At 44.0% G+C, this 7,353-nt stretch overlaps 1 pseudogene; it reads left to right on the plus strand.

Annotated features, from left to right (window-relative positions):
• The first annotated feature begins 5,591 nt into the window (after positions 1–5,591).
• On the plus strand, positions 5,592–5,726 carry LOC114639335 (annotated as a pseudogene).
• Positions 5,727–7,353: the final 1,627 nt, after the last annotated feature.

Consider the following 7,353-nt stretch of genomic DNA (forward strand, 5'->3'; position numbering starts at 1 on the left):
CGGTGAGATCTGATCTAACTAGTCAATGAGTGGCGGTGAGATCTGATCTAACTAGTCAATGAGTGGCGGTATACCATTTTAAAGGGCAGTTTGCTACTATCTGTCCATTTAGCAGAATAATAGTAAGCTCATCCTTGGGGCCTGTGAACTTGCCAGCCATAGGTTCTTGGCCAGATTTACAGTATTAGACACGTGTTTCCTTCTGTAGAGTAGACTTTAATACCAGTCAGAAGCCATGGTTTATGTCCATAACGTCTGTGCCATTATTGCACCCATGGGTGTCATCGTATTTCCACAGGGCTCACACCTGGGTGAGGCTGTAGATGCCTTTTTCTCCCCAGTACACTACATAGAGCTCCCCATCACTATGAAAACTACCAACCAGGGAGGGAGCTTCGTGGTCAGTACCAACTTGATTTCTCCACGTCCTGTGACCAATGTATGTGGTGTCTTCAGCAATGGGGTCTTACAAGCCTAGCTGAGGGCTGAGAGCACTGGTAATACCCTGTATTTTTTTTGGGGGGGGGAGGGGGTTCCCTAGGGAATGCAAATATAGATCACCTTCTTCTGTATTTCTGTGGCTCTCACTCTTCGGTACTCCCGAAAAATCAGTAATAAATGATAAAAGACTCAAGAAGGAAAGGTCATAGGCTACAGACTTGCAGCTGCATCTATCAGCGTTGTTACGTAAATCGGGATCGTGGAGTATGTTGGTTAACCTTCTGGGTCCATTGACTTTGAACAAATAGACTTGTTTTACCTAAACCAAAGGTAAATGTGGTGATGGAACCTTCTCCACCAGGAAAATGTTTCATGGCTCTGTCTTTGTGGTATGAAAGGCAAGAAAAACAATGTTTGACCCTACGGTTTTGGACACTGACACAGATTCCTATTGACTGTGAATAGCAGACATCTCACCAGATGTCAAGACACAGTTTTATTTGAAAAATTGTTTCACTTTTGTTTGTTCATTTGAGACAGTATCTTTAACACTGCCTTTAGGCTGCCTTCAGACTCAATATGTAGCCAAGGTTGCTCGTCTTTTCTGGCCCTCATTGGCATCTGTCCATACATGCCTAAAAACATTCTGAGACATATATAATAAACATAATAAAGTAAAATTAATATATATTCAAAAAGAGGCAGGGTGCCATGCACAACTTTAATCCTAGCACTTGAGAGGAAGAGGCAGGAGAACTCACAAGCCAGTGTGAGTTCAAGACTTGCCTACTTTACATAGTGAGGTTTTTGTTTTGTTTTGTTTTGTTTTTTGTTTTTCTTTTTTCTTTTTTTTTTTTTTTTTTTGGTTTTTCGAGACAGGGTTTCTCTGTGTAGCCCTGGCTGTCCTGGAACTCACTCTGTAGACCAGGCTGGCCTCGAACTCAGAAATCCACCTGCCTCTGCCTCCCAAGTGCTGGGATTAAAGGCGTGCGCCACCACCGCCCGGCTGCGTAGTGAGTTCTAAGACAGCCAGGGGTATGTAGAGAACTTCTGACCAAAAAAAAAAAAAAAAAAAAAAGCCAAAAAACAAACAAACAAAAATAAAACCCAAGAAAGAGGAGGAGGAAGAAGAGGAGGAGGAAGAAGAGGAGGAGGAAAGTCTAGATATTCTGTCCTTAAGGAATTTGCAATCTATTTGGATAGTTAAGGGGAGAACAAGCCCAACAAGAAATAGACATCGGGCCGGGCGGTGGTGGCACACGCCTTTAATCCCAGCACTTGGGAGGCAGAGGCAGGCAGATTTCTGAGTTCGAGAGTACGAGGCTAGCCTGGTCTACAGAGTGAGTTCCAGGACAGCCAGGGTTATGCAGAGAAATCCTGTCTCAAAAAAACCAAAACAAAAAAAGAAAGAAAGAAAGAAAGAAAGAAAGAAAGAAAGAAAGAAAGAAAGAATAAAAGAAAGAAAGAGACATCGGAACACAGAACTACAGAATGCATTATTTCAAAGGTTATTTGGAAATCCATTAGGTCTGAACTTCCCTGCTGCAGTGGAATTTCCCCTACCAGCTACTCAGTCTTTTCAGCTATGTACCACCATATCTCCAGTGGTAAATCTAATGTAATTAAAAAAAAATAGTGTGTATGGCTGTATGTTTTATTATTCAGAATAAAAGATGAGGAAAAACACCGAGAATGAGAGGAGTTGCAAGGGAGGTTGCTGAGGTCTAGTCTGTTGTTGCTATGAATTGTAATGCTAAACACTGACCCCCAAGATCTGGTTGCCCCCAGAGATGAGGAAATCCTCACATATACCTAGTGATGTAATGGAAAATTGCTCCTTTATTTAAAACTATTGGTTGACTAAAGATGCCTACAGCCTATAGCTGGGCTGAGGAGATAGGCAGAGTTTCAGTTTCTGGGCTTGGGGTCTGAGGTAGGACCATGAGGAAGAAGAGAGAGAAGATAGAGTGAGGAGAAGATGCCACGAGATAAAAGATTATGAGAACTGGCCATGAGGGCTGGCCCGTCAGAGTAAGAAAGGTCCAGGCGGAACATAGCAAGTCATATCTCAAGGTTTTTGGCAGGGAAGTAGTCATATTTGCATAGAGGGTAGATTATATATTTTCTGCAACTGGAGGGATATCATACTTTTTTTTCTAATTAGAAAAATGAGTCAGTAACTCAGCGTTCTGCTTTCGGGTATTGATTCTACAAATATACAGTTTATAGGGAGAGGAAGTAATCACAATTGGTATTGGTTGGTTTCTTTGTCTTGTTTGTTTGTTTTTGGTGTTGGTGCTGACTGATGAACTTGTCTTGTCCTTAGAAGTCTAGTGCATCACCCTACAGCCTAGTTACAGCCATTAAATTAAATAATGTTAATTATGAAATGAATCACTAGGCAAGGTGGTGCAAGCCTGTGATCCAGCACTCAGGAAAGGGGAGCCAGGAGAATCAGGAGTTTAAGAGTAGCCTCAGGTACATAACAGATTGGAGGCTAGCCTGACGTACAAGAGGCCTGCCTTAGAAAAACAGACAACAGTGGCGTTGGTGGCATATGCCTGTAACCCCAGCACTCAGGAGGTAGAGGCGAGACGCTCAGGTCAAAGGCATGCTCTGCTATACAGGGAGACCAAGGCCAGCCTGGACCACATGAGAGCCTGAATCAACAACAACAACAACAACAACAACAACAAAAATCAAGCAAACAAACAGGAGCTGCTTTCTTTAATCTGAATTATGGCCAGGCAAGATGACACACACCTGTAATTCGAGCTCTTGGGAAGCCTGCCAGGGCTATATAGCAAGACACTATCTCAAACAGCACAAAACGAGATTATGTAATTATGTTAAATATATAGATCACTTTATTGTGAACTATATAATGTTTAGTCTTATTCAACAGACATAGTTTTCTCCTTCTAGAAGGGAGCTTGAGACGGACTCTGTCAATGTAAACTTGTCAGAATTCCCATGGTGGTGTGCTCTCCCGAGTCCTTTCAGTTATTGGGATTACAAGCACACCATACCACACCCGCCCAGCAGTGGTACCCACTGCCCCATCAGTGACATTGCTCCATCCTCAGCACTGGGGAAAGCAGATGAAACTTTTTACAGTCCAAGTTGATACTGGGAATGCGGGGATTTGGCTGCCTAGGTCATAGTGGGGAGATCAGCAGAGGGAATTAAGGGGGAATAATGTAGAAGCTCTTCCCGAATGCCTTCCACACCTCAAACTATCTGGGCAGCGCCTCTCTGGGGAATCTACGCCTTGCCCCTGTGTATCTCTGTGTTGCTTCATTTCAGCTAACAGGACCTGCTTCTTTTTAGATCTCATGTATCCCAAGATGTTTTACATTCAGAGAGATTACAGGTGGTTGGGATAAAAAAATCACTCTATTTTAATTCACTCATAAATGAATACATCATTCACAACTGATTTGAGATGGCCAAACACTTGCCCAGCCTTGAACTCTACACATCTCTGAACTTGTAAAACCTGAGAACTTTCCCACAGCTGTTCTGAAACAGGGTACTATGGCCAACTAGAGGTTTACAAACAAGTCACTTTCAGTATTGCTTTCTCTTTTTATGCCAGAACAACAGTTCTCAGCCTTCCTAATGCTGAAACGCTTTAACACAGTTCCTCATGTTGTAGTGACTCCAACCATAAAATTATTTTTGTTGCTACTTCATAACTGCAATTTTGATGCTTTTTTAAAATTAATTTATTATTATTATTATTATTATTATTATTATTATTATTATTGGTTTTTCTTTTTCGAGACAGGGTTTCTCTGTGTAGCCCTGGCTGTCCTGGAACTCACTCTGTAGACCAGGCTGGCCTCGAACTCAGAAATCCACCTGCCTCTGCCTCCCAAGTGCTGGGATTTGATGCTATGAGTTGTAATGTAAATTATCTTTTTTAAAATTTTTTCCCCCAGTGGTCTTAGGCAACCCCTGTGGAAGGGTCATTTGACCCCAAAGGAGTTGGCCATTAGAGCAGACTGTCCATCTCTTCAGTTAGAACCTCTTGATTAGGCTAATCCTGCATTTGTAACTCTGCACTGGCCCAGCTCTTCTTCCTTGAAATCTTCACAGACCATGACATCAGCCTGATTCTGGGCACACTCCAGAAACTGTGGGAAAAAAAAGTACTGTCAGATTGCTGCTCTAGCAGCGGGCCTCCTGGAGGCTCCAGGCAGTGACATCAACCAAGCTTTGGTGGTCCAGCAATGCCATATCTACTACAGCCCTTGGTGACCATGGGACCCGGTGTGCCCCACCACAGAGCCCACAGCCTCATGGGCTGGGCTACTTCCATCAAAGCCATGAGGCCTGGCTACCCAGAAGTTGGAGATGGAGTGGCAGGTGTGGGGCTGGAAGTCTGCCTGTCCATCACTTTTTTTTTTTTTTTTCTAGACAGGGTTTCTCTGTGTAGCCCTGGCTGTCCTGGAACTCACTCTGTAGACCAGGCTGGCCTCGAACTTAGAAATCCACCTGCCTCTGCCTCCCAAGTGCTGGGATTAAAGGCGTGCGCCACCACTGCCCAGCATTTATTTAGCTTTTGGAGACAGGGTTTCTCTGAGATCTGTCAGCCTCTGCCTCCCAAGTGCTGTGCCACGACTGCCTGGCAACTTTATTTTTTAAGATGTTATTCTCACCTGATGTGTTCCATGCTTGAACTCGATGTGTAACTAAGGTTGGCCTTGAGCTCCTAGGCTTCTTATCTCTACTTGAGTGTTGAGACTGCAGGTGTGAGCTTGACACCCAACCACACCCATCCTTTGACCACCCTAGCCAAAAGAGATCCAATCCCTTGCCCCTAGTCATCAAGTATTTATCCTCCCTCCCTCCCTGCTTCCCTCTCCCTCTCCCCCTCTTTCCTTCCATCTTCCCCCTTCTTCCTCCCTCCCTCTCTTCCTTCTTTCCTTCTTCTTTTTTTCTTTTTAAAACTTATTTTCAGCTGGGCAGTGGTGGCGCATGCCTTTAATCCCAGCACTTGGAGGCAGAGGCAGGAGGATTTCTGAGTTCGAGGCCAGCCTGGTCTACAGAGTGAGTTCCAGGACAGCCAGGGCTACACAGAGAAACCCTGTCTCAGAAAACCAAAAAACAAACAAACAAACAAACAAACAAACAAACTTATTTTCATCGATTCTCAGCCTTTTAGCTAAGATCAAGTGTAGTATCTGTTCTTATCAGTTAAAAATTATTTTCTGTGTATATATATATTGTATGTGTGTGTTTGTCTGTTTGTACACTACATGCATGAAGTTACGCCCTCACCCACCATGGACAAAAGAGGGCATCATCTCCAGAGGAGCTGGAGTTACAGGTGGTTGGGAGCTGTCCCTTGTGGGTGCTGGGGACTGAACCCAAAACAACAAAGTTAAGTCATTAAACTTGGTGGCACAAACTTTTCCATAGAATCATCTCAACCAACCCATCTCTACCAGCTTCTGGCACATGAAATGTGAATGCGCTGGCCATCTCTCACAACCATCCTTATTCTCTACAGATTCGCACTGACTCTGCTAATTCCAACATGAATATGGTGGCACGTTCTTATAATCCTCCTGCTTAGGAGGTTGAGGCAGGAGGACCACCAGGAGGAGATCAAGGATAGCCTACTCTAGGTAGTGAGTTTGAGGCTACTCTGGACCACAATACATAAATGACACCAACAACAAATAATAATAATACTACCAAAAACTGAATTTCAGAATTAACTGAGTATTATATACAGAAGCAAATAGACGCAAACCAAGCTGGCTTAGGAAACGACTCATAAAGCCCCAGGTCTGCTTTATTTCCCTTTGTTTAGCATAGGAAGAGGAAAAGGGCCCACAGTGGGGTAGGAAGTGAAGCTGGATTACCTGCTTGACTGCCTTACCAACAACTATGTGACCATGGTGGGCAAGTTACATAGTCATTTAAACTTCTATTTCATTTTCTGTGAGATGGGTGTTATTGCCTGCTTCATAGGATGAGTGGAGGATTGGGGAAAATAGATGATTAATACAAGGCCCAATCAATGGTGCTTATAGGTTTTGGTCGAAGTCCTTCTCCCACAGGTGCCTCCAAAAAGCTGTATCCCACGTAGGGAGACTCAGCAACCCTCCACCTTGTGCTCACCAGCCCAGGGCACACAACAAGCCAACACACATTACAGGGAACTTCCCTTTCCAAGCACAAACAGCACTCCCTGCACAACTCACCCCCTTGTGATTTACTTCGAAGCCTTACAACATATCTTACATTAACTTCAACTAGTGTTAACCCCCACGTCGCTCATGGTTTCACCATCAGTTGCCAAACTGACCTCACTTCCTACTGAGTTAACCCCATGTCCACTTTTGATGTGTTACCAAACAGGATGGTCTCTGAGGACACACTGACATAGCATATCCAGCGTCTGCAAGACAGATGATAAGGCTCCATGGTCCCACTGTGGTCAGAAGGACAGGGGAGTTAGCAGGAGTCACAATAGACCACATCATTCAGACATTTGTCTGTGGGAAATGAGTGGGCGAACCTGGGAGAGAACTAATGTGTGCCCCAAAAGAACCCTTTGAGACCTGGAATAGGAAGTCCGTTCACTTATTAATTTAGCAGGTATTTACCAAGTGCTTACATAAGACTCTGAGGATAGAAGAAGCAGCACATAGACTCCTGTGTTTGGGGGACACTGACTGTGTTTGAGGGGTGAACATTCCAATGAGGGAAACAGAGAGAAGAAATGCATACTATCTGGATGATTTTAAAGCTGGTGTTTACCAAGAGAACTGAGCACACTAGTATGTACCCGCAATTCCAGGTATTTGAGCAACAGAGTAAAACCTTGAGAAGGCTTGTCAGGAAGGGAAAGGAGAGAGAGAGAGAGAGAGAGAGAGAGAGAGAGAGAGAGAGAGA

The sequence above is a fragment of the Grammomys surdaster genome, unplaced genomic scaffold (assembly GCF_004785775.1).
Source record: "Grammomys surdaster isolate TR1022 unplaced genomic scaffold, NIH_TR_1.0 125698, whole genome shotgun sequence".
NCBI lineage: Eukaryota > Metazoa > Chordata > Mammalia > Rodentia > Muridae > Grammomys > Grammomys surdaster.